The 27,862-nt window shown below is 38.2% G+C and overlaps 1 pseudogene; it reads left to right on the top strand.

The window, feature by feature from the left end:
- The first annotated feature begins 8,687 nt into the window (after window positions 1-8,687).
- LOC122091576 lies at window positions 8,688-23,990 on the top strand (annotated as a pseudogene).
- Window positions 23,991-27,862: the final 3,872 nt, after the last annotated feature.

Raw genomic sequence — 27,862 nt, 5'->3', positions numbered from 1 at the left:
TTCTGAACAAGATGGACGTGTTCAATTAAAAGTACACATTCGTTTGGTCAACCGTACAAGTGATTATTCTTTTCGGACCAGAAAAAGAATAATGGATCAGAACTGAACCGAGATGCAGAACTAGCCCGTCTGTAGTTGTCCCAAGGGTACAAGGAATATTCTAAATGCCAACAAGGATCAATGAACCACACCCTTAAGTGATTGAAGATTCATTTTTGATAACAACAACTACCTAGCGTAGTTGGTGAGTTGTGGTGTGCAAAATGCCTTCCTTATTAGGAGGTCTCAAGTTCGAACCTCTTGGGTACCATTTTTTGGAGTATTTTTTGAAAGATTTTCTCTCTCCTATTCATCACTTAAAGCAAAGAGGTCGGCCAAGAGGGCTGTGCGAAAGTTGAAGGGAAAAAATAGGATAGAAAAAGAAAAAGAAAAAAAAAAAGAAAAGGAAAAGACAAAGGCATGGATGGAATTTCCCATTAAAATAGAATATTGTCCAAATCCAAGCAAGAAAAATCGGCCAAGGGGGGTTTCTTGTGCAAGAAGAGAGAGAAAAATAGAAAAAGGGAGAAAAAATAGGAAAAAAAAGCAAGAAAAATCGTGGGAGATTCTCTCTCCACACGTTTTCTCTTTCTCTCTTCTCTATCCTCCACCTCATCAATAAGAAAAAAAAAATCCTTTTTTTTTAGAAGCTAAAATTGTTAGCTTCCCTCCCCCATTCTCTATATAATAGAATCAACACAAGGGGAGGAGACACTTCATTCTTCTTCTAGGGTTTTTTTTTTAGTTGCTCTCTCTCTTTCTCTCTTTAGTTTTTTAATTCTTCTTTATTTTTGCTTTAATCATTTTTGTAATAGCTTTTTATTTCAATTAATGCAAGCACTCTTTTATTTTTATCAACCTTTTATGTTTATGATTTATGCAATTGAGTTGTAATTTTTAAAGTTATAGTTCTAGGCTTAGATCTAGGTGACCAAGATCACGAGCCGTATCTCAAATCACCCAAGTTATAGTTCATTCCAGATTTGGTTTTCAGGGTTAGCAGTATCTCAAATCACCCAAGCTCTCAAGTTCAAGCATTGATTCAGGTAGGTAAGCATCTTCAATAGTCTTCTCTCCCCCCTCTCATTCCCTCTTCTGACTACCCTTTCTTTCTTAATTTAGGATTTTAATTTTAGTCGTTACATTATTGCTTTCCCTTTCCCCCAAGGTTCATGGCTAATGTATGTCTTGGCTTTGCCCCTCTTAGCCATAGAACTATCATTTTATTGTTTTTATTTTAATTGCCTCCCTTTCCCTAAAGCTACGTAGAGTAACCCTTGTAAGAGTGACTCTCTGGTCAAGCAGGGAAGCTCATATTATGATGCATCCCTCGGGCTAAGTAGAGAAACCTACTTGTGAGCCTCTCTCTAGCTTTATCCCCTTTCTTTTACTTTATTTTTATTTCAACATTTTTTTCCTTCATTGCTTTTTAATTGCGTGGTTGTTTATTTTCAGTTATTTATTTATTTAATTTAATTGCGTGGCTTGCGTATTTAAATTCTTAGATGACGAATGGTTAGGACGTTATTTTAGATACATATGTTTAGGATGGTAGTTAGAATTAGATCACAACCATTAATTGGTTCACTTTCGCATTATTAGAAAAAGCCAAAAATAAAGTGGCTGCTCTCCCTGTGTTCGACCCGTAGCTACACTGATCCGTATGCTTGCGGTTACATTTTAAATCCTAACATGCGACCGGAGTACTGTGTGATAGGCATATCCCTTTAAAACTTAAAGGAAAGTTGTATAGGATTGTTGTACGATCAGCTATAATGTATAGGGCGGAATGCTGAGCTATTAAGAAGTGTCATATTGTGAAGCTATAGGTAACAGAGATGAGGATGTTAAGATGAATGTGTATAAGCTAGGAAGGATAAAGTATGAAATGAAAGTATTAGAGCTGATTTGGGAGTTGCACCGATCAATGGTAAGCTTCGAGAAAGTTGTTTGAGATAGTATGGTCATATTCAATGGAGGCCCTGGGACGTTTCTGTGAGGAGGAGTGACATGATTCTGATTAAGGAAGCTAAAAGAGTTAGGGGCAGGCCTAAAATGACCATAGGAGAAGTTATGAGGAATGACATGCATAGTTTGGGTCTTGTACCAAGTATAACCGCGGATAGAGCCTATTGGAGAGTAAGAATCTATATAGTTGACCCCATTTAGCTAAGATTCTCCTGGTTAGCTGGGCTGTCTTCTTACCTTTTACTTTCATCTTTCATTTTTTTTTCATCTTGCATTCTTCATTTATTTTTCTATTTATTATTTATTTATTCTTTTTTCACCCTTCTTTTCTATTTAGACCCCAGGTTATACATACTTTGTTTGGTCTGGATCTATGTAGTCGACCCCATTAAGTCGGGATAAGGCTGAGTTTGTTGGCAAGGAAACTTATTAGTATTGGATGGGGGCAAGCCTAAAATGACTATAGGAGAAGTTATGAGGAATGACATGCATAGTTTGGGTCTTGTACCAAGTATGATAGCGGGTAGAGCCTATCTGAGGGTAAGAATCTATATAGTTGACCCCATCTAGCTAAGATTCTCCTGGCTAGTCGGGCTGTCCTCTTACCTCTTACTTTCATCTTTCATTTTTTTTTTTTCATCTTGCATTCTTCATTTATTTGTCTATTTATTATTCTTTTTTCACCCTCATTTTCTGTTTAGACCCCAGTTTTTACATACTTTGTTTGGTCTGGATCCATGTAGCCAACCCCATTAAGTTGGGATAAGGCCAATCCAGCCCAATATTTCCCCAGCCCTGTGAGGTGTCAGCATGTATTGGTTGGGCTGGTGAGAGTTGATTTGGGTGATCCAACCCTGATAATTGGAATCCTTGGTTCAGGGCCAGACCTTGGAAATATAAAGCAATGAGAAATTATGATGGAGGGCCGGTAAGGGTAGGGAAGAATTTCCTGAGATGGGTCTCAAGTTGCAAGGGGAAGGTCCTTGAACAATCGCATAAAGAAGGGGGGGAAGAGTCGCACACACGCCCGCAGGCTCTCAAACACTTTACTCAATTCATATTTTTCTATTCTCTAATTACTCCATCGGTTACAAGCACATTAAATAGGCAAATAAAAGACTCCAACATGGAAACAAATCCTAAAAAGAAACTAGTTCAAAACAAAACTAGGAAACCAACTCTAAATAGGAAACTAACTTAATCTAAGAAACTAAAATAAATTAAAAAACTAATATCTCCCTATGTATCCTACTTAAAATAAAAGATTACATAATATTCCCGAATAAATAAGATTTACTTAAATCCTACTATATCAAGTAACCAAATATGGATCGGCCTCATCTCCGTCTGGATACCCAGATGGGTTTGGATCGGTTCATGGGTGTGCATCTACAACAACTCCCTCGATGTTGAGAAAAACTCGTCCACGAGTTTTGTAGAATGGGAGAATCAATACCAGTCGATCAACATCCATCCTTGCTTGTATGAAGTCACTATCAAAACCAAGATCGAATGATATGAAATCCACGATGCGAAGTTCATTGGTGAAGTAGTGACTCGGAAAAATAAAATCAATCGATTCATTGAAGAGATCGACCGATTTAAAATTTTCCACAAGTTGATCTTCAACTTCCAACGGGGCCATCTCATCTTCTACGACTGGTGATTCATCTTCTGGTTTGTCTACCTGTTGTTTAACGGCTGAGATCACATAGTTGAAGGTAGAGTATACTTGGGTTTTGATGGTAGTGCAATTTCGTTGAATTTCATCGAGCTGCACTTGCATCAATTGCATTTGTTGACGAATATCCGATAAAAATTTTAGATCCATTGATCTCCCCTTTTTTTTTTTTTCTGCTGGGGTGGCAGAATTGTAAATAAATAGAAGTTGACAATGTGATGGTAGAATTGTAATTTGATGAACTTCAATGAGAAACACAAGAGCAATCACTGTTTGTATGAGTGAAGGGCAAACTTGGAAACTAACAGAATTTTAGGACAACAAGGAATCTGAGAGAAATGGGGAGGGTAGTTTAGGAAGAAGACGGGAATTCTTGTAAAAGACAAAAGATAGGAATTGGGGTTTGGAGTTGCCGTCTCCTACTTAGAGAAGGAAGCCACCAGTGGGAGTTCTACTCTTAATTGACCTAAGGAAGTCGGCGAAGGAGGGAGACGTCGCGACTTCGATGAAGGGAGGGGTGACTCGCGACGGCTTGGACTCAGGTATGTCGCTGCCTCTTTCTTCTGACCTCGTCACCTCATCTCGTCTTCTCTTCTTCTTCTTCTTGTTTTCTCTGAAATTGTGTTCTTTCTTCTTTCTTCTTCCTTTTCTTTTTCTGTCTTCTGTTTTCTGTTTCTGTCTCTTCTTCTTCTTCTTCTTCTTCTTTCTTTTGTTGTTTCTCCCTTTTTTTTTCTTTCTCTACTACGCTGCTGCTTTTTTTTTCACTCGACAAAACCCTAGAACAGGGTTTAGAAGGATTTTCTCTCTTTTTTTTTTTGCTGCTGTCCGAACCCTAGAAAAGGGGCTCGACCAAAGGAAGTTGGGAGAAAAAGGGGGGTGGTGAGAAGGAGGGCTCGATTCTTCTCTGGACAGAATCGATTTTCTCTCTCTTTTGTTTTTTTTTTTTTTTGACTGTTCTTAGTCTCTGTAGAAATAAAAAACTAGAATGGGAAGGGAAGAAGAGAGATGGAGGGGAAGGAATGGGGATCCTTCGGCTCTGATACCAATTAATGGAAGGCCGGTAAGGGTAGTAGGGAAGAATTCCCTGAGATGGGTCTCAGAGTTGCAAGGGGAATGGAACAATTGCACAAAGAAGGGGGGGGGGGAAGAGTCGCACACACGCCCCAGGCTCTCAAACACTTTACTCGATTCATATTTTTTTATTCTCTAATTGCTCCATCGGTTACAAGCACATTAAATAGGCAAATAAAAGACTCCAACATGGAAACAAATCCTAAAAGGAAACTAGTTCAAAACAAAACTAGGAAACCAACTCTAAATAAGAAACTAACTCAATCAAAGAAACTAAAATAAATTAAGAAACTAATATCTCCTTATGTATCCTACTTAAAATAAAAGATTACATAATATTCCCGAATAAATAAGATTTACTTAAATCCTACTAGATCAAGTAACCAAATATGGATTGGCCTCATCTCCGTCTGGATACCCAGATGGGTTTGGATCGGTCCATGGGTGTGCATCTACATCAAATTATGTTGGGAATGGCATCTTTGATAATGTTTCTACATATATTCCATTCTTATCCACAACATAGGTTACTGATCTTTTTTGTTGAAATCTATATAATTTGTTGTCTTCATTTCAATTGTTAGGTGACATGCTTCTGTGATATTTACAGGATTCACTAGATTATGCACTAGGCACACAGAAAAATGTTAGAGGTGAAATTATCAGGTGGAACAATGTTTCTGGTCCAGAGAAAATAGATGCTGTCAAATACATCGAGATACTTGAAGGAGAAATTGAGGAACTAAACCATCAATTGGGATCGAGATCTGCCAATGGATAGAATGAACTATTGGAATATCTTAAATCCCTTGAGCCACAAAATCTGAAAGTAATGAATTTGGCCACTTGTTTTAATTTATTTTGGTCCTTAAATGTGTACATAGTGAAAGTAATGAACCGCTCAAGGACTTTATACAACTGATACTACATTTGAAGCAAATGCAGGGTAATAGGATGTGTCACATAATTGATCCTACTTAGATCTCCTAAAGATAAAAAATTGACGGACAATGTAAAACTCATTACTACATTTGATGCTAATGCAGGGTAACATGATGTATGATGCAGTACCGACAAGGGTTTACACAAGGAGAACCAAGACCAAGGTCGACCCAAGTGGCCACTGGGTCGACCCAGATCTGATCCAAGTCAGCCCACGATTTGGGCTGTTGATGGGGATTATTAGTAGCTTAAGAGGTTCGTATTTAGTTTCTATTTTGAAGTCCTAAGTTAGTTTCTAATTTCAAGTCATTGTTAGTTTCTAATTTCTGCTTAAGACTAGTTTCTATTTTCATTAGATTCCAATTTCTAGTTTTTAGTTACTTCTTGTAATCGGTTTTTAGTAACTCAAATTTAGTAACTTTGAGTTGCTATTATTTGTAAACCCTCCCCATCATTATAAATAAAGAAAAGGGCTCTTTTATGAGCCACGATTTTGACAAAAACTATTTTGTTGCTGTTGCTGCTTTCTCTGCAAGAGAACTTCTGTGTGTCTGATCACAGTGATGGGTTGGTGTTTGATCCATCGACTCCTTGCGGCTTGAAGTCCAGGAGGTTTGTTCCAAGTAATATTTTCTTTAAGTTCTACTGTAATTTCAAGGTTTATTAGAGCTGCAAATACCAGGTACGATTCCTTCTATTTCTGTCCTGAATTTTTTGCAAAACAGAGCTTTCGGCCCTTACTGGTTTACTCAGTTCCAGCTGTCAGAATGACCCCATTTTTTTGTCAAAGATCCACCTCTGCCCAGGTTAGGTTCGATCCAAGTTGGAGCCCTATCTGACCTTTGAATGGGGAGATATAAAGAATCTCATTTTTTTCGTCTTTTAGTGACCTGCAGGTTCTGGATTACATTCTATAGAGTTAATGCCTGCTGCTGGAAGTTTCTGGACTGCTGAATCTAATTACTGTTAGTCTGAAGTTGTTAAAATTCTTAGCTAGTCTCTGTTTTGGTTCTAAGTACTGCTGCTGCTCTTATTCCCATTCTGTAATACTGTTTCTGGTCAAATATATTCTGGACTGTTGTTTGAGGGTGATTTTCTGCTATAAATTTGAGACTGGTTTTGGTTGTTCCTTAGTCTAAAAGTTCATGCAGATTTGGGTCTAGTTGGGTGTCCAATCTAGTCCTACATTTAGTAGTATTAGAGCATGGCTGATAACAACACCCCCACCCTAGCTTCTCATATGGAGATGCTACAGACTATGAGGACTGAGATGAAGGTTGAACAGCAAGCCTTACGGACTGAATTGAAGGCTGAATTGGATGCCAGGTTGTTGAATAAAGAGACCCCACTACAACAGCCTATTGGCAATTCACGTACAACACCCGAAGTGGAAACCCCATTGAATGTAGTTGCTCAGTTGACTAACAGGAGAGCAAACCCTAATCTAAGAGCACCACAGAGGGTTCCGGTATCACAACCTATTTTTGAAGAGCATGTAAGAGGATATTTTGAGACTGAGAATCCTGTGTAACAGAGGTACTCTGGAGATTCATAGAAGGTCAAGCTCGATCTAAAGGAGTTTGATGGGAGACATGACCCCCAATTGTTCTATGATTGGGTAGTGGCACTGGATGACTATTTTGACTATTATGAGTTACCTAAGGAACGGAAGATGAAATTAGCTCGTGCAAAGCTAGTTCGGGCTGCTCGTGAGTGGTGGAGGACCTATGAGCTAGAGTTAGAAGACTGTGGTAGAGAACCTACTAGTTGGGAGGTGATGAAGCTTGAGCTATCAGATAAAATACTTGCCACGCAACTTCAGAGCTCGCATACAAGACCAGCTGAACTCTCTTTATCAAGGGTCTATAACTGTTGCCGAGTATATGAACAAGTTTGATGCACTTTATTCTCGTACAGGCATAAGGGAGAATGAAAGGAAACTGTTATCTCGGTTTCGACTGGGTTTGCGAGCTGAAATCAACAGGGGTATCGGAGTTGTTGATGTGCACTCAGTGAGGGATTATTTTGATAAGGCCCTATGAGCAGAGGAGCTTCTAGCACAACCAGTTAGAAGGTTTGGTTTCCAAGCTGGGGAGGTAAAGAAGAATTTTTAGCCAATAAACCTAGTGGCTCAGCACCTCCAAAGTTCACTTTTCCTCCACGAGCTGATCATAAAGGAAAGACACCCATGATAGGTAGTAATAAGGTACAATGTTTCCATTGCCAAGAGGTAGGACATTTTGCTAAGTCTTGTCCGCATAAGCAGAGAGTTAATGCAGTAGCTGAGGTTGAAGACTCCAATGAGGAGGATGAGTTAGCTCTTTACCCCTATCCTTTAGATGATGATGATGATGGTGGATATGACTATGATATGGAAGACGCTAATGAGGATGATACTCAGGGAATAAATATTGTTACTCGCATATTGGTGGCTGAAACCAAAGGAGAGAATTGGCGACGTAACTGCATATTCTACATTCGTATGAAGTCAGGTGAGCATACTTGTCAGATTATCATTGATAGTGGCAGTTGTGTCAACATTGTTTCTGAAGCCTTTGTGAAGAAAGCAACCTTGAAAGCTGACCCAGGTCCTCAGCCTTGTAAGGTATCCTTGCTGAATGGTAATACTTTAAAGGTGAATAAGAGGTGCTCAGTTCCTTTGAAACTTTACCGATATGAAGAGAAATTTTGGTGTGATGTGATCCCAATGAAACTCATAGATGTATTGCTTGGTCGTCCTTGGATGTATGACAATGATGCCATAGTTGGAAGGAAGAAGAAAATGTGTACTTTCATGTGGAAGGGTGTTCATATAACTTTCTATCCGGTAAATGTGCCGGTTGAAATATAGTGAAAGAGATCCCTAAGGTCAAATCAGAAGGACATTGACAATAAGAAGAAGGTCGTAGCTATGCCCACAAAGGACTGAAAGGAGTTGCTAGCTATTCCCCGCAAACAGTTCTTACGCACAAGTCATGAGACTGGAATGGTCATGGCACTTGTTACTAGGGAAGTCACTTCCCAACCGAAGGTAACGCATAGTGCACCTATCAGAGAGCTCCTATCTGGCTTTTCTGACTTAGTTCCTGATGATCTCCCAGATGAGTTGCCTCCCATGAGAGACATACAACATGCTATTGACTTGGTACTTGGTTCGGTTTTACCCAACTTTCCTGCTTATAGACTTAGTCCTACTGAGCATGCCGAGCTAAAACGGCAAGTGGATGGGTTACTACAGAAGGGCTTCATTGAGGAGAGCTTAAGTCTTTGTGCAGTACCAGCTTTTCTCACGCCAAAGAAGGATGGTTCTTGGCGTATGTGTGTGGACAGTCATGCTATCAACAAGATAACAGTCAAGTATAGGTTTCCTATACCACGACTAGATGATATGTTGGATATGCTGTTCGGGGCAAAAGTCTTTTCCAAGTTGGATCTGAGGAGTGGCTATCATCAGATTCATATCCATTCTGGGGATGAGTGGAAGACCGCCTTTAAGACCAAGGATGGCTTATATGAGTGGAATGTCATGCCTTTCGGTATGATGAATGCATCTAGTACTTTTATGAGGGTGATGACACAGGTCCTTTGTCCCTTCATTGGTCGCTTTTTGGTTGTTTATTTTGATGACATTTTGGTATACAGTAAGAACTAAGAAGAGCATATGGTTCACTTGAGGCAAGTCTTGAGAGTACTCCGTGCTGAGAAGTTATACATTAATCTCAAAAAGTGTTCCTTCATGCTGCCCAAGGTTGTATTCTTTGGATTTATAGTGTCATCAAAGGGGGTTGAAGCTGATCCGGAGAAGATCAAGAGCATCACTGATTGACCCACACTTAAGACACTAACAAAAGTCCGTAGCTTCCATGGGTTGGCTTTCTTCTACAGGAGATTTATTCGGAACTTCAGTGCAGTTATCGCACCCATCACTAAATGTATGAAGTCGAGTAAAGGGAAGTTTGAATGGACAGCTGCAGCAACCAAAGCTTTCGCTCTTGTGAAGAGGAAGATGACAGAGGCACCCATCCTACGCCTACCAGATTTTGACGGAGTATTTGAGGTAGCTACAGCTGCTTCACATGTTGGGCTAGGAGGAGTGATAATGCAAGGACACCCTATCGCTTTTTATAGCGATAAATTGAATGAGGCCAAGAAGCGCTATTCGACTTATGATCTGGAGTTGTATGCAGTCGTCCAAGTGTTACGCCATTGGAGGCACTACCTCATTGGTAAGGAATTCATTTTGTACACTGATTATTAGGCCTTGAAGCACCTTCACTCACAGAAGTCGATTAGCCACAGACATGCCAAATGGGTAGCCTACTTGCAGGAATTTGTATTTGCTATGAAGTACAAGGTGGGAAAAGAGAATAAAGTGGCTGATGCACTTAGCTGGAAAGTGCTCACACTTAACACATTTTCAGCACATGTTATTAACATAGATCAAATACGAGGTGAGTACACATCTGATTCTGATTTCAACACTGTCTTTATAGAGTTACAACAAGGTGGGCAGCACCTAAAGTACTCTATTCATGAAGGGTACTTGTTCTTTGGCATACGGCTTTGTATCCCAAACTCTTCCCTACGTCATTACATCATACGAGAGTTACATGGAGGAGGATTAGGAGGACATTTTGGGAAAGATAAGACTCTTGCACAGGCGACAGATCGATATTATTGGCCATGCATTGCAAAGGATGTCGATCATGTGATCAAGAGATGCCGTGTATGTCAGTTGGAAAAAAGGGGAAAACAGAACACAAGTTTATACTCTCTACTACCTGTTCCTCATGCACTGTGGCTGGATGTTAGCATGGATTTTGTTCTTGGACTACCTCCTACTAGAGAACGATATGATTCCATTATGGTGGTTGTGGATCGTTTCTCTAAGATGGCTCATTTTATTCCTTGTCGTAAGACTTTTGATGCTTATCAGGTTGCAAAGCTCTTCTTTAAGGAAGTAATACGACTACATGGGCTACCAACTAGTAATGTGTCTGACCGTGATGTTAAGTTCATGAGTTATTTTTGGAAGACATTGTGGTTGAAGACATACAAAGTTGAACTTTTCAACTGCATTTCATCCACAGACAGACGGACAGATAGAGGTGGTGAACCGTAGCTTGGGAAACTTGTTGAGGTGTTTGGTTCGAGACTATGAGAAGACATGGCCTTCTATTCTTAACATTGCAGAATTTGCCTACAACAGCTCAGTGAATAGGACAACAGGTCGTACTCCTTTTGAGATCTTGCTTGGAGTTTAACCTAAGCGGCCTATTGACCTTATGTCACTTCCACCCCAGACTCGAGTTAGTATTGAAGCTGATGAGTTCTTACGTCATATCACTGAGGTGCATGCCAACGTCCGACGATGTATTGCCTTGAACAATGAGGTGTATAAGGCTTCTGCTGATCGTCATCAGCGTTATGTGGAGTTCAAACTCGGGGACATGGTGATGATTTGAGTAAATCTTGAACGGTTTCAGACGGGTGTCAATACCAAGTTACATTCACGAAAGATGGGTTCCTATAAGGTGCTGAAACGTATAGGACCAAATGCTTATGTTCTTGAGCTGCCTGATGACATGATCATAAGCAATGTGTTTAATGTGGCTGATCTTCACCTTTATGTTGGGCATCATTCGGATGATGGAGACACGGAGCAAATGCTGAGGTTGCCCCAACTGAAGCCACCGACTTCTGAAGTTATTGAAGACGTCTTGGATGATAATTACAAGACCTCCTGCCGTGGCACTAGTTATCACACTTTTCTTGTCAAGTGGAAAGGCCGTCCCCATAGTGACTGAACTTGGATTCATGCTGATGATTTCAAGAGGCTTGATCCCGACTTGTATGAGCGCTACATGTCCCTTATCCATTTGTCGGAGTCGAATGTTTTCAAGCCGGGGAGAGCTGATGCAGTACCGACAAGGGTTTCCACAAGAAGAACCAAGACCAAGGTCGACCCAAGTGGCTGACTGGGTCGACCCAGATCTGGTCCAAGTTAACCCATGATTTGGGCTGCTGATGGGGATTATTAGTAGCTTAATAGTTTCTTATTTAGTTTCTATTTTGAAGTCCTAAGTTAGTTTCTAATTTCAAGTCATTTTTAGTTTCTAATTTCTGTTTAAGACTAGTTTCTATTTTCATTAGATTCCAATTTCTAGTTTTTAGTAACTTCTTGTAATCAGTTTTTAGTAACTCAAATTTAGTAACTCTGAGTTGCTATTATTTGTAAACCCTCCCCATCATTATAAATAAAGAAGAGGGCTGTTTTATGAGCCACAATTTTGACAAAAACTATTTTGCTGCTGCTGTTGCTTTCTCTGCAAGAGAGCTTCTGTGTGTCTGATCACAGTGATGGGTTGGTGTTCAATCCAACGACTCCTTGTGGCATGAAGTCCAGGAGGTCTGCTCCAATTAATCTTTTCTTTAAGTTCAACTGTAATTTCAAGGTTTATTAGAGCTGCAAATACCAGGTATGATTCCTTCTATTTCTGCCCAGAATTTTCTGCAAAACAGAGCTTTCGGCCCTTGCTGGTTTAGTCAGTTCCAGCTGTCAGAACGACCCCATTTTTTTGTCGAAGATCCACCTCTGCCCAGGTTAGGTTCAACCCAAGTTGGAGCCCTATCTGACCTCTGAATAGTGAGATATAAACAATCTCCTTTTTTTTGGTCTTTTAGTGACCTGCAGGTTTTGGATTACATTCTGTAGAGTTAATGCCTGCTGCTGGAAGTTTCTGGACTGCTGAATCTAATTACTGTTAATCTGAAGTTGTTAACATTCTTAGCTAGTCTCTGTTTTGGTTCTAAGTACTACTGCTGCTCTTATTCCCATTCTGTAATACTGTTTCTGGTGGTCGAATATATTCTGGACTGTTGTTTGAGGGTGATTTTCTGCTATATATTTGAGACTGGTTTTGGTTGTTCTTTAGTCTAAAAGTTCCTGCAGATTTGGGTCTAGTTGGGTGTCCAATCTAGTCCTACATTAATGTGTCATTTAATTGGTCCTACTTAGATCTTCCACAGAACAAAATGAACTTAAATGAATGGAAGCCAACACTTTATTGTGCCAATGTCTTTCAGGTTTCTTATTTTTATCCAGTCCAGTCAACTAGAATAAACTCAACTAAACCAATTTCTACAGTTAAAGATTGCTATTTTATTGTCATGCGTATTGATTATTGTAGGGATTATTTGTTCTGTTTTCATTTGTTCTGCATGTTTATAATTTGCTTACATGCCCAACTTATGTAGGAGCTTACAAGTACTACAGGAGAAGATGTAGTGTTGGCTATGAACACATTTATTAAGCGCCTCCTGGCAGTTTCAGATCCTGCTCAAATGAAGGTTTGTCTAATCCACTGAAGATCCTTTTTTTTTTTTTTTTTTTAAGTTTTCAATTGCAACCATATTTTTAGTTTCATGGTCCCACTCTTCATTCTTCCTGCTTAAAATGAAACTAAGATATAGTTGACATTTCAATGATCTGAAAGATATTCTGATCTTGGATGTAGGTACTGCTGTAGGACTAGGTCAGAAGGGTTGACCAAAACCCTACAAGTGAGTGGCCTGATCTCAAGGAACTTCACACCTTTTGGAATATAGGTAAAGCCCTAAGCAATGATCATATGTACAAATCGAATCTAGGTGCGCTAGTAGAATTCAAAAGAAGTGGAAATTTGGGTCAGATAGAGAATCTAAATTTGGGTTATAGGGGGTCTGGTTGGGGGGGGGGTGTTGTGGAATCAAATAACTCGAACTCACTTGAATGAAATAATATTTAGAAGAAATCATTAGTAGGAAAGAGGAATTAGGCTTCAGTTGGAGGCAATAAACAATAATATGGAATACTGGTTTATGGAAATACTGAAATCAGAACTCAAAAACTAGGAACGTTTGGCAGAAATCAAGAATTTTATCAGCATTGATCATCTTCTTGAACACATTATAATTTTAAGAAACCAATAATAGATCTTAAAACCTATGCAATCAGGACAAAAAAAAATCACCAAACAATCATTTGTTTTACCTGAAATTCGCTTGCATCAAAATAATGTAGGACTGTTTATATGCTCATGATTACAATGGTTGCAGACGACAGCAACAGAGACTAGTGCACCAGAACTTGCCAGGTTGCTTTATTGGCTGATGGTTGTTGGCTACAGCATCCGCAACATTGAGGTACGGTTTGACATGGAGAGAGTACTCGGTACTCCTTTGAAGCTTGCTGGGTTACCTCCGGGGGAAAACATCTAGGTATCAGATGGTAGTGCCAAAATTGAATGGTGAGTGTTCAAAACAGAGTTACACCTTCGTAGTCTAGAGGTAGTATCCAGTGGCGAGTTAGTAACCTTATTTTGAAATAGGGACTTATCAACTAAAACACAACTTGCGGGGATGGCTTTGTATGTGAAAATTGATTGGTTACTTGGGTTTTTACACGGTTAAAGTTGTGTATTCCACTCATTTGTGCTCAACAAATTTTTTGGCCCGTGATATGTATGTAAAGACTAGGTTGAAGTGAATAGTTGAGAATTGATTTGAATGGTTATGCTATGTCAATACATGCATTAGATTCCCTAAATTTACGGAGGGGGAGTGTGATGGTGTATCACCCCTTTTTCTGGATAAATATCTCTCTGCTCATAAATCCTGGTGAGATAATCATAGCCATCTATATAGGTTCATTTTCAACATGGAAGAGTCTTTCTTCATGGTTGCAACATGTGATCGAAGTAAAAACATGCGAGTTCAGCAGACACTTTCAATCAAGTATGAGGTCACTAACCCATTGTTTTTCAGTTCTCCATACAGAAGTTTGATCTGTATTACTTGAGTCTGCACATTCTTGCCCTTGGCTATTTTGATATTAATATCCATTGGAAATGGAATATAAACCATGAAATTTCTAGCATATATAAACCATGAAATTTCTAGCATATCATGCAGTACACCTTCCCACTGCATGCGAGCGATGAACACTAGGCTAGAAAAAGCAGTTAAAAGATTCTTTGGGTAATCTGCTCTCGCCCTGAGTGTGGCAAAAGTGCTTTCATTGGTCCTATGAGTGGCTTCTTGAGAATTTGACATGGGAGACTGATAAAATGTTTTGCAATATTTTATCCATGAAGTAGGTTTTTTTTGCTTTACTTTATTCAGGCCTTTCGGTCCAGGTCAGACCGGGGTTGAATGAGAACTTTCACTGAAAGCAATGACGAGCACTAAACACCCTTGTATGAGTGGCCCCAAGGAGATAAGAGGAATCGAACTCAGAACCACATGCTTCTGAGTCAAAGGTCCCTTACCAGCTCGGCTACCCCTTGAGGTTTGTACAAAATGATGTTGATTATTGTATGGAATTAAAAAAGAAACTTGAAAGTCATCGTGGCCCTTGCGCCCAGATACAGATGGTGAAATGACCACCCCACTCCTCATGAAAGGTAGAAATTCTGTCCTTGTTGATGTTTCCACACTCTTGAAAGTCACCATTGGTCCCCATGCTAGCGTAGGGGCTATGTTGCCTTTTAGAGAATCCTCTCCTTTATTAGATTTACCAAAGATTATACGACAACAACAACAACAACTCAGCCTTATTTCAACATTTACTGAAGATTGTAGTTCTATTTTATTTTAATGTAATTTTATTTGACCTATTGCCAAGACCTCAATAGTTTCATTAAATAACAAAAATTGAAAAAAAAAAAAATATCAAAGGTTTAAAAACATTTGAACATTTATGATAGGAAGAGAGTTTTCAATAATGATGACTGTATGTATGATTGTGTTGGTCCGAATGATCAACTCTGCAATCAGTTGTTAGAATTAATATGTCTTCAAATCGTTCATTTGAATAAATTGAAACTCTTCTTATTGGCTGATCATGATACTTTTCCTAAAAATGAAATTCTTGATCAATTGAGGACAATCATTCACCATTTGTTTAATTAATGATATACAAAGTTTAATGATTGACTCCATTCCAGTATTGAAAAAATTTGTCAGGAAATCCTTTGGATAACATTGATCATTATTTCAATAGATATCCCATCATGAGACAATGTGTCTGAATCCTTTGAAACCATTTCAAAGAAGTCTTCATGATATCTTCTTTTATAATAACGCAAAATCGACTTCGATTCTTGAATAATGCCACATCACTTTTTTTCTGGTCTATTGTAACAAAAGATCCCTTTTTATGTGGAAAAGACTGTATCTACATAATTGATTCTTCGAAACTATCCAATTTAACATATTCTATTCTGGCAATAAGGTTTTTTTTTTTTTTTTTTTTTTTTTTTTTTTGTTTTTTTTTTTTTTTTAACTCGAATAGAAATATAAGGTCCCATTTCTTCAGTTGTTAGAATCAATAGGTCTTCAAATAAATTGAAACTCTTCTTATTGGCTAATCATGATACTTCCAAAAAATCGAAATTCTTGATCAATATCACCCATTTTTGTTCGATAAGTATACCTAAAGTGGTGTGTATTGACTCATTCCATCATTACAAATAAAATCGCAGAATCCTTGATAACACTTTTGATCCTATTTTTGCTCAATTTGATATCCCACGATGAGGACAAGGCTGAAACCCATGAAACCTTATTTTCATTAGAAATTTCATTTGATATCTTCTTTTTATAAAGCAAATCGACTTCGATTCTTGAATAATCCACATCACTTCTGGTTTTATTGTAACATAAGATTCCCTTTTTATGTGGAAAAGGCTCGTATCAATAATTATGATCTTAGAACCACCAAATTTGACATATTCTAATCTAAAGTTTTTTAAGTTGAATAGAAAAATATAAGCCCCCAAAGAAAAAAGAAAAAAAAAACAAAAAAATTAAAGGTTGCGCAATGCCATTCTGCTCCCAACATCACGAAAAAATAGATCCATTTGACCAACTTTGGCCACATTGACCACCTCGCCAACCTGTCTCTCAAGACTTATATCAAGAATTTTGATCAACATGCTATATTTTTGTGCCAACTTTCCCCAAAAATATTTGTAATTAGGTATATAAATATTAATGGTTGACTAGACTTCTCAGGGCATTGTGCTGAGAAGCTTTCCTCTATAGTTTTCGAAACCAAATGAGATTAAAGGTCAAACTAATTAGAATATTTTTTTTTTGTTTTTTTTAATGCACGATGAAGATTCAATTTATAAGGTTTTAGTATGTTTTCCAAAATATCCTTCTCATGATAATGGTTCTTGCATCGAATGAAACTGTGAACACTGGAAAACTTGGTCCAAAAATAAATAAATAAGCTTGAATTGATTAGTACTACAACCAGCTTACAAGCTGGCAGGCCATCACCACCACCGGCCGGCCGGGCTCATGGGCTTATTTTCTAAATTTAAACAGTTTTTTGTACAAGTCATGTTTGAGCAACAGAATACTATATTACCATGACTATGACCATCGCTCCATTGATTAACAGTCAAATTTAGACTTTCCAAAACTTTCAATAAAGAATTAAAGATTCTCATAAAAATTAAAAAGAAAAATGGGAAATTCAACACTAGGGACAAGGGAGAAGGGAGTATCCCTTGACCATGGGATCGATACTGTCAGATGGGCAAGGAAGGGGTATTTTCATGTTTCAACCTGTCCCTGTCTAGACATAAGGGTGGCAAAAAGACCACCCTACTCCTAGTTAGATGCCTTTATATCTCTCCTGATTCGCCCTCATACTAACCTAGTGGCCTCGCGACCAAGTAAGGTCCAGGCCTCCACGTGCCTCCATGTCCAAGTTACAAGAGACAGACAAAGTTCTCATTATTAAGGAAGAAGTTAAACAAAATCCCTTTGATTCGTTCGTCTTTCCCTTGGTAGTTCTGCTTCTTTCTTTTGGGCACATTTTCAAGAGACCAGATCAGGTTCACATATGAGAACAATCTCGTATGTTCCTGGTCCGTGGATTTGGAATCTATTAAATGAAGAGAGAGAAAATGAATTCCAAATCCACAGACCAGGAACATACGAGATTATTCTGGCACGTGAACCTAATCCGATCTCTTAATAATGTGCCCAGAAGAAAGAAGTAGAACTACCAAGGGAAAGAGGAATGAGTCAAAGGGATTTTGTTTGACTTCATCCTTAGTAATGAAACTTTGTCTGTTTCCTATGGAGGCCTGGACCTTACCTAGTCGCGAGGCCACTAGGTCAGCAAGAGGGCGAATCAAAAGTAGTGCAAAGGCATCTAATTAGGGGTAAGGTGGTCTTTTTGCCTCTCTTATATCTAGATGTAGGGCCGGATTGAAACATGAAAACAGCCCTCCCTTGCCCACTTGTCCACTTTCCACATTCCTTACCTTGTGAGTTGTCCCACATGCACCCACTAGAGTCAAGAGTTTAGAGATCTTAAGAGTACAGAGAAGAAAAAGAAAGATGATGAGCACATTTATGTGTGAAATCTAGGGTAATAAAACATGCATTTTAAATATTTAGAATGGAGCTACCTTGGGTTTTACTCTCTTTTTGCAGGTTTTGTATTTTAAAGGCTTTAAGTATTATCGGACGTCATATATTTCCAACAACAACTACCTAGTGTAGTTGGTGAGCTAAGGTGTGCAAAATTCTCTTGTTCACCAGGAGGTCTCAAAAGATCTCACTACCAATTGTGAGTTTCTCCCTTTTAGGAAAGAGAAATTTGTTACCCTACCTCCCCATTCCCTATAAATACAACTCATGTAAGAGGAGGGGAGACAATTAATTCTTCTTCTAGGTTTTTTTTTTTTTAGTTACTCTATCTCTTTCTCTAGCTCTAGTTCTAGGTTTATGTTTTAAACACTTTTGTAAGTTATTTTTATTTAATTAATGCAAACACTTTTGTTTTTGATTCAATTATTTATTTATTTATTTATTTTTTTATTGTTTAAGCAATTGAAGTTGTAATTTTCAAGTTCAAGTTCTAGTTCTAGGCTTAGTACTAGGTGATAAGAACAAGCTATAAAACATATTTTTCAAGTTCAATTTTTTTTTTCTTTAGATTTGTTTTCTCTAGTACTAGAAATTTTAGATTTGGTTTATTTCAGATTTGGTTTTTAGTATTGGTAGTATCTCAAATCGATCAAGTTTTCAGTTCAATGGTTGAAGTTCAAGTAAGTAGGCTCCCTCAATAGTCTTCTCTCTCCCCTCTCATTCCCTCTTCTGACTACCCTTTCTTTCTTAATTTTGGATTTTAATTTCAGTCGTTACATTATTGCTATCCCTTTCCCCCAAGGTTCATGACTAGTGTATGTGTTGGCTTTGCCCCTCCTAGCCATAGAACCATCAATTTATTGCTTTTATTTTAATTGTCTCCCTTTCCCTAAAGCCAAGTAGAGTAACCCTTGTAAGAGTGACTCTCTGGTCAAGTAGGGAAGCTCATATTATGATGCATCACTCGGGCTAAGTAGAGAAACCTACTTGTGAGTCTCTCTCTAGCTTTCTCCCCTTTCTTTTATTTTATTTTTATTTCAGCATTTTTTTCCTTTATTATTATTTTTTTAAACTAGGTGGATTGTTTATTTTCAGTTATTTATTTATTTAATTTTAATTGCGTGGCTTGCGTCTTTAAATTCTTAGATGACGAATGGTTAGGACGTTATTTTAGATACATATGTTTAAGATGGTAATTAGAATTAGATCACAACCATTAATCGGTTCACTTTCGCATTATTAAAAGAAGTAAAAAAATAAAGTGGCTGCTCTCCCTGTGTTCGACCCGTAGCTACACTGATCCGTACGCTTGTGGTTACATTTAAAATCTCAAACAAAAGACAACGAAGACAAAGGGTTCCGCAACGCTGCTCCTCAGCTTCATCTTCGCCTTGTTCTCAGCCCTTTCTGTTCCATCAACAACCCTAGGATTCAACTGCAACAACATGCAATGCACTGATCGACTACATCTCTCCCAACGACACGACCCTCGCCAACATCTCTTTCCTCTTTGGTGTCACCAATTTCTACTCCTTACTTGGTGCAAACTCCCTCTCTCTCTCTCCACCTCTTCAAACCAATCCTTCCTAGCCAATGGTACCATCAAGATCCCCTTCCCTTGCACTTGCCCCAACGGCACCAGAATCTCCAATAAGGTCCCTGTCTACATTGTACAACCAAGAGATAACTTGGATCACATAGCTAGAAATGTGTACTCTGGGTTGGTGACCTACCAAGAAATTGCTCATGTCAATTGTTGTTGTAATGTTATCCTTGTTGGCAACCCGACCACGTGGCATTGATGATGTCGTCAGTTTGGGTGAAATGGTCGAAAATGATGACATGGAAGTGTTGAGTGTCACTGATGAGATAACATATCCACATTGTGTGCATGGAGTGCTTTGATACATCCATGGTAGGTGGTGCGGGTTTCTAGGTCAAAACTGACAAAATTGGCCTATTTATGCTCGAAGGCATTTTCGAAGGTGAAAATGATATTTTTGGAAGACCATTTCTTCATGAAAAAGATAGATTGTAATTTATCCAGTCTAGTGCATTTGATTTTGTCACATTTCGATACCGTATAAAGAAGTTACGATATTTATGACAGTCGGGGGCAATTTCAACATTGGAGATGAATTTTTCAAAAGAATTTTTCTCCATGTAACGATACGAAAAAAATCCGATCTTTCCAACAGTTCTAACTTCATCGCGTTCAGATTCTGAATGAGGAAGATGCATCATTGGAAAGGTATAGGGCATTTTTATCTTTTTACATCCCTAAGTCAGATGATCAGGTCTTTTGAAAAGTTGTAGAGCGTCCTGTCATGGTTCCAACGCACTTCGTTTTGTCTTGATCAGAAATCGTATGAAAAAGTTACATGTGTTTTCGTGAAGCAGGTTCAAAAATCCAAACCAGAAAACCAATGGTAGCTCTCGGCCACTGGGGGTTCTTTTAGAATTTTGGTTGAATTTTTGGAGGTTTTCTTGTAACTATAAGAATCCAGGGGTCTGGTGCATGATTTAAGAAAATGGGTGCTGATCGAGTATGGCACATGTGTATGGCACTTTCCAAGAAGATACTTTTTGGGGCTCATGAAATTAATCTAGATTTTAGATCCAGATCTAACGGCTGTTATTAGTTTCAGCATTTTGTGAGTGGGAGACAAGCTCCCTTAAAATTTAGAAAAGGAGCCAATGAAAATCGACAACAAAAAGTAACCTGATCGATGACATCAGGTCAACTTTACATCAATCTATGATTCTAATTTGACGGCTAATATTTAAGATCCGTTACATGGATCTAAGGGCTTATATTAAATGTGCCTTTTTGATTAAATGAATGGCCTAGATCATCCCGTTCCTTCCCACACCACCAGCGTACGCCAAGCCATCCTCTGAAGATTCTATTTCTGGCTTTTTGGTTAGCCCAACTTCAAATGGCCATATCTCCCTCATCTCAAATAGATTCTTCACCACTCCGAGCTCTACACAGTGGAAGTGAAAAATTAGGGTTTTAGAGAGTGAAAAGGTACAATTTTTATGCGTGAAACTCCTCTCTCTATTGTTGACCATTGAAAAGCTTGAAGGCTTCATGTGAGTTGTTTTACACTCCATTAATGGTGGTTAAGAAGAGTAGTTGGGTGGTATTGATGGTATCTTATTTCTAAGCCAAGGGAAGAAGAAGAATAAAGAGAGGAGCTTCCCCCTTTGTTAGTAGAACCATGAATGGGTTTTGTTGCTCAATAGGAGTTTTGTTTACTCCATTAATGAGGGTTTTAAGAGGTGGTTAATGTGTGTTGATGATGCATTGACTCAAAGCCAAAGAGGAAGAGAAGAAACCGGATGAGGGTTTGCTTGTGGTTACTTTGAAGAGCAAGAAGCCAAAGGGGAGAGAAGGTATGAACACCAAGCTTGTCAGTGCAAGTTCCCAGTCATCCCAGGCAACCGGTTGTGAGATTCCCTAATTTTAGATTTACATTATATGCATGTATAATGATATGTATGTATGTTAAAGTTAGTTGTGGATGAAATGTATACATGCTAGATTAGTTATGGATGAACTGTAAGCATGCTAGCTAGTTGTGGATATATATGCTAGGCAGGGCTTGACTGTAGGGCATTGATATAAGCCCAACTTTACTGTATTCTTTATTGAGTGCTTAGTGGGTGCTAAGTACTGGGAGTGGGTGCTCCCGTGTAGTAGGTGCTACACATTGTATCGGCACTTTGAGTGCTATCTCAGCTTCGGCTTGAGAAAATTGGGTGTGGGTATAGTAAAAAATAGTGTATTGAGTAGGTACGAAGCCTTTACGGGCACTACTTTGGGGATATAGGCAAATTGTCGAACCTCGTAAAAACCTTGTGTTGTGAGTGCTTATTGTTTGCATTTTATATTAAAGTGTATGAAGTGCAGAATGGGTGTGCACACTTCGAAGTGCCTATGAGAGGCTGAGTGTGCATATGACTGTGTGCAAACAGGGACAGATATAAGGACATGTGTATCGGGGTTTTTCTTGGCCAGACATCAGACAAGTTTTTGGGGATCAGAATTGGACTCACTAATTCACCCCCCATCTTAGTGACTGCCGGGGTTACAACATCAATAACATCTCGGACCCAAGCTTGATCTTGGTTGGGCAAAAGCTATGGATTCCACTCCAATGCAACTGAGACAAAGTGGGTGGAGATCAGGTCGTCCATTATGGACATGTCGTGGCCAAGGGGAGCTCCCTGCAGCAGATCGCTGTGGAATATGGGACCGACTTGAACACCTTATTGACACTCAATGGAATGTCCAATGCCCTTCAACTCCAGGGCGGCCAAGTGCTTGATGTTCCACTCAAAGGTCTGTCCTTCTTATCTCCCCCCCTGAGTCTGGATCAGGTCCTCTTGCAAGAGCCATTCTCGTACAGTGACTGGTTCACACTTGGATTCCACTTAATCTCTCTCTTCTTTCAATTGGTTTTCACTTTGAGTGAAATCTAAGTGTAGATCAGGAAGGCATCGTATGAGAATGGTTTTCGTATGAAGACCTGATCTAGATTCCCCTTCTTAAGACAGGTGAAAACCAGGCTACACAAATGAGAACGCAGACCCCACCTTTGGCAATGCCATCAGCGACTTGCAACTCATCACTATAAAAAAATGAAATCTAGCCCTAGATATAGCGTCTAAAGCAATCTCCTCTAGAATATGGAGTGGAAATGCCACCATAGTCTCAGACACTCCTAATCTTTTCTCTTTAACCCATTTTACAATATTTAATTTATTTATTTTTGGTAGAAATAGATTTATTCATCATCTACGTAGAGTACTCATTTTAGCAGTAGAACACATCTCTTGAATCCATGTATCAAAAATAGACCAAACCATTGCATATGTCACTGGTAGTGCCTTTGTAGCAAGGGAGTCTACTATGCTATTAATCTCCATTGAAGAAAAGTTAAAATTAAATGAAACAAAATATGTTGATAAGAACACAATGTCCTCTAGAATCAATCTATAAGACAGAGGGGAAGTTGCAATTTCAGTTTGTAGGCAGGAAATCACATCTCTATTATCTAATTCTCTTATAATTCTCTCATACCCTTCAGAAATCGAGTCGAGCATAGAAGAATTGACTTCGGTTTCATATTGCTTTTATTTCGCCAACTGACTCTATGGTTTGGCATATTTTGTTTTCCATTATCCACAGTTTGCACACATCCTTAGTGAGCAGACAATCGGAGGACTACCCCTTGCTTGTTCATAGTGGAACTTATGCCTTGACTACTTACAATTGCATCCAGTGCTCATGCCAGTCTTCAAACAATTTGACGTAAGTTTTCACATTATATGTCTTCACCATTAGACCTTTTATTTTTACTAACGACGGGTATCCAGGCCTTTCGCTTGACTAGTCCCGCAGGTCTATACTGACCCCACAATCGCATGAACCGGGTCATACCAGGGTTGAATGAGAACCATTTAACTTCCACTAAAAGCAGTAAAGAGCACTAAACACCCCTGTGTGAGTGGCCCAAGGTGTACCTAGTGGGAGTCGAACTTAGGACTTCCGAATTTATGGCTCGTACCAAGTTTGTTGCTCACCAACTGCACTGCCCCCTTGGGTTTCACCATTAGACCTTTCACCTTAATTGAATAGCTAACTTCGTTTAGTAATTTTTAACTACATAGATTATCAATTAGTTGAACCAAATCTAATTTCATCTCATTGATTATTATGTTGCAATGTGAGCCATCCCAAGTGGTTAAACCATCCAATATTTCTCAATGCCCTTCCATGCAATGTGGAGATGGACTTCTTATTGGAAATACCGCATCTTGTGTTACCTATGCCTGCTGGATACGTTAATACAACCATACTACATGCTCTCTCCAGCCTCAACACAGACACTTGTAGCGGTAAGATGATTATATATTATACATATAATACATACTATGACACATACAAAACATAATAGGAGAAGATTCTCTGAGCAAGTGGAATAGAGGAGCACACCAATGAGATGCAGTAAAATGGTATCATATATCGGAGGGTAATAAGATTATTTCATGTGAGGAGAAGAGAACAGACACACATACCTAGCAGTTCAGAGAATCTTTCAGCTGCATAATTTTGCTCCTACATAGTTGTTTCTTTCATATTTTTCTTTTCAGAGGATTAATTAGTAATTATAGCTCATGAGAAATCTATAGTTTTTCCTCCTAAAGGCAAAGCATATGATCCTCATGAAAGAATGATCCTAAATACATTTCAGTTTTTTTTTGGTAGAGCCTAAATACAATTCAGTTGCATCTTTGGGCATCGTGATTGCGCTGAAACAGTGGCAATCCAAAACGTAAAAATCATTTAAAATTATTTTTAGATACCTGGTTGGTGGTAGTCTACTCTTTTTTTATATTTTTATATTTTTATGTAAGATCTATACTAGGACCAGCTAGGGAACCTACAAGGAGCTACCAAGGGTAACACGTATTACCAACTAGTAACTACTAACCTAATACTACTATATTTTAAGAAGGTTGGGGGGGGGGGAATGGTCGAACTAGAGATCTTCTCTAGACTTGCGCTAGAGCCCAATTACGTAACTATCTCCCACTGAGTTAGAAGCTCATACTTGATGTTAGGTCATAAGGGAAGCAAGCATTTAAGTTTCTGTACATTCTTTGAATGGTAGGTTATCTAGAAAAAGGTGGAAAAAAAAGCGTGTTGCTTGGTGTAATCACGGTTGATTACGTGATCTTGGCACAAGATAGATTTGCCTGACTCGGGTCGACTCGGGTCAAAACCTTATACAATAAGAGGTATTTTGAGTATGTAAAGTTACCCTCATTAATGGATTAATTTTCTCTTATCTGAGAGTAGGTTTTGTCACTTGTGTGCCACATAGGATGGTGATGACTTATTGTTACTATACTTAGGTACACGGAGATTTACCTAAAAGAGAGTAACCATTTAAATGAATAGTTTCTTATTTAATGTGCTATATTTGTGGTTGAAAAACAGCGGAGGCACCATCAGGAAATTATGCAGTAGCAAGGATTGATTCGCAAGGTTCAAGTTGGAGGATTCTTCTCATCACCATTCACTTAGTGTTGATTTTTCTTAGCCTTCTCTGATAGAATATCTGATTCACCCTGTACAGTCATTCCAATATTTTCCATTTTAGAATAAATAAGAAAGTTGATGATTGGTATGTTGAGTATAATTTTTTCTTTGGAATAAATGGAATACGATGATAATAAGACAAATCTAAGCCATCTAGTTTTATGTTTTATTTTTAATCTAAATTGTTTATTCCCACTAAGATTTAAGAGAGTGGATAGTAATGTTTAGAGTACTGGTACACATGCATAGACATAAATTGGATGTGTATCAATATAAAATGGGGTATTTGATTGAATAACTCTAAAATTTGACACATGGTTAATTTAGACCATATCCTCTCTATCTAATGATTGGAGGACATATCATCTATCCACGTGTAAGAACAGATGTTTTGATATTTGAAAAACACAACAAGCTTTGTGACAATAATAATTCACCAAAGATAAACTACAGAAGATAATGTTCTTTTTTTTATTTTCTAGGGGTAGGTATTATGGACAGATTGTCCAATCCATAAAATATATATGGAATACCCATCAATTTGTACCACATCAAATCATTTAAAATTTTTAAATTTTAGAAGTCACATGGGAAACTCCCATGGAGAGACCTTATGTATAATTTAGAAAACATAATGACTAAATATAGTTTACTAGTATTTTTAAAACTTAGAGCTTACTTTCAGTAAAATAATAAATCTCAATTAAGAAATAACATGAAACTATTTAGATAGGTTGATATCCATTTTATTCAGTTTGATGATCTGGTGTCAGGGTATTTTGGTTTTCGATTTGGTTCTTTTCGGTTTAAGGTCACATTATCTAGTCCAAAACATGATCCGATGGCCATATTGGTTTCAATTTGGTTTGCTTTCAGTCAGTTTCGGTCAGCCTAACCGGTTCGGTCTCAATTTAATTTGACACCCCTTTACTATGGTCAACTGAGCTTAATGACTATTCTAATTGAAGGACTCATAAAACGGTCATTGCCTATGGGATCTTCCGTTGAGTTGCACCAATCTATCAGTCCAAACTTCAAATCCTTGAATTCCTTCTGCGACTGCCTATTGTAAACCCTGTAGGGTACTCCCAAGACTTCTCTTTTTTTTTTTTTTTTTTTTCCTTTTTTTAATCATGAATTATTGGACATGTTATATTTTGTGACAACTTAATTTCCTAGAAAAATATTAGTAATTAGGCATATAATTATGGACTGAGTTTCCTCACACCCATGGGGAACTGGAATCCATTCGCCACTGGTGTGGGATGTGGCAGGAGAGGGCATCATGATGGTGTTTTGTAAAAATACCAAAATCATCATCCACAAATGAAGGATAACTTTCAATTGGTGATTCAACTTCTCATTTCATTGTGTAGAGAAGATTTCCTCTAAAGGTATAGAGATTGAGCGAAATTAATGGTCAATTAATCGAGAAAAAAATAAAAAATAAATAAAGGGCAAAGGAACCCTACATGTCCACGTGGTTCATGCACGGGCGCATCAGAGCATCATCAGCTCACATAGGGAGCAACCTAGTCTTTTTGTGTCTACACTTGTAAAAGTAACAACAATACCTCTTATGAATCTTTGATTTAGGTTGGCTATTGAATGCTCAACAATCCACTAAATGGAAGGGTTTTCCAAAATAATCCAAATTATACTAAAATTTCAATTTGTCCTATTGTAAGGCAACAATCTAGGTCTAGAAAAAATCAGACATGACTCGTAGATGATCATTCGAGAGCAAGATTTTAAAATTCAGGATCGGTCTAGGAATTTGTTTCAACCAATACTGATTGGTATCAAATTGATATCGGTCAAGGTGGGATTATATCAGATGAATCTATCTTTTTTTTTTTTTTCTAAAAGTCTTTTGAACCATTTTACCCTAATGTCAGAGTGCATTGATATCAAATTGGCCAATCTGATCAGTTTTTTAAAATATGTTCGAGGGCAATTACTTGGAAATTGCAAAAATCTTGTGCATGGGAAAGCAAAGAGGAGAGGAAGAAGAGAAAGAGTCTTTCGGGAGATTAGTTGAAGGAGAGAAAGTTAATTTCCTATTTGGTACAAAGTAGATTGAATTAATTATTATAAAACAAGGAGAGAGAGAGAGAGAGAGAGAGAGAGAAAATAAATAAAAATAAATTAGAAAAAACAATTGATAAGACTCCTTAGGGGCATGCATCCATCGAGTCTCATGACACAGGCATGGCATAAGGAAACCATGGTTGAAGAGTATATCCTCCCCATCTGGCTGGAGATGATCCAAACTCCTAATTAGACATTATTGAGAGTTTTTTATTTTTATTTTTCTTTCATTAGAGGAGCTAACTAATAGCATTTGGGATGCTCCATTCCGATTTACAACAGAAAATATATATTGGGATGGACAAGGAAAGCGACATTATAGGTTTTCATAAGTATTTGGTTGATTGTCTACTTTATGGGTCGTCCATTCTGCGGATGACAATGCCAAACGTGAAGAGGAAAACCCCAGTTCTATAGATTTTTTTTATAAGACTTCTGTTATAACTCACCATGCACTCTTAATTTTTTTAATATAATTATATTGTCAACGTTAACCCCCCACCCCCACCCCCCCAAAAAAAAAA

The sequence above is a fragment of the Macadamia integrifolia genome, chromosome 10 (assembly GCF_013358625.1).
Source record: "Macadamia integrifolia cultivar HAES 741 chromosome 10, SCU_Mint_v3, whole genome shotgun sequence".
In the NCBI taxonomy this organism is placed as follows: domain Eukaryota; kingdom Viridiplantae; phylum Streptophyta; class Magnoliopsida; order Proteales; family Proteaceae; genus Macadamia; species Macadamia integrifolia.
Note: the sequence above shows the minus strand (reverse complement) of the source record. Positions and strands in the feature narration are given on the sequence as shown.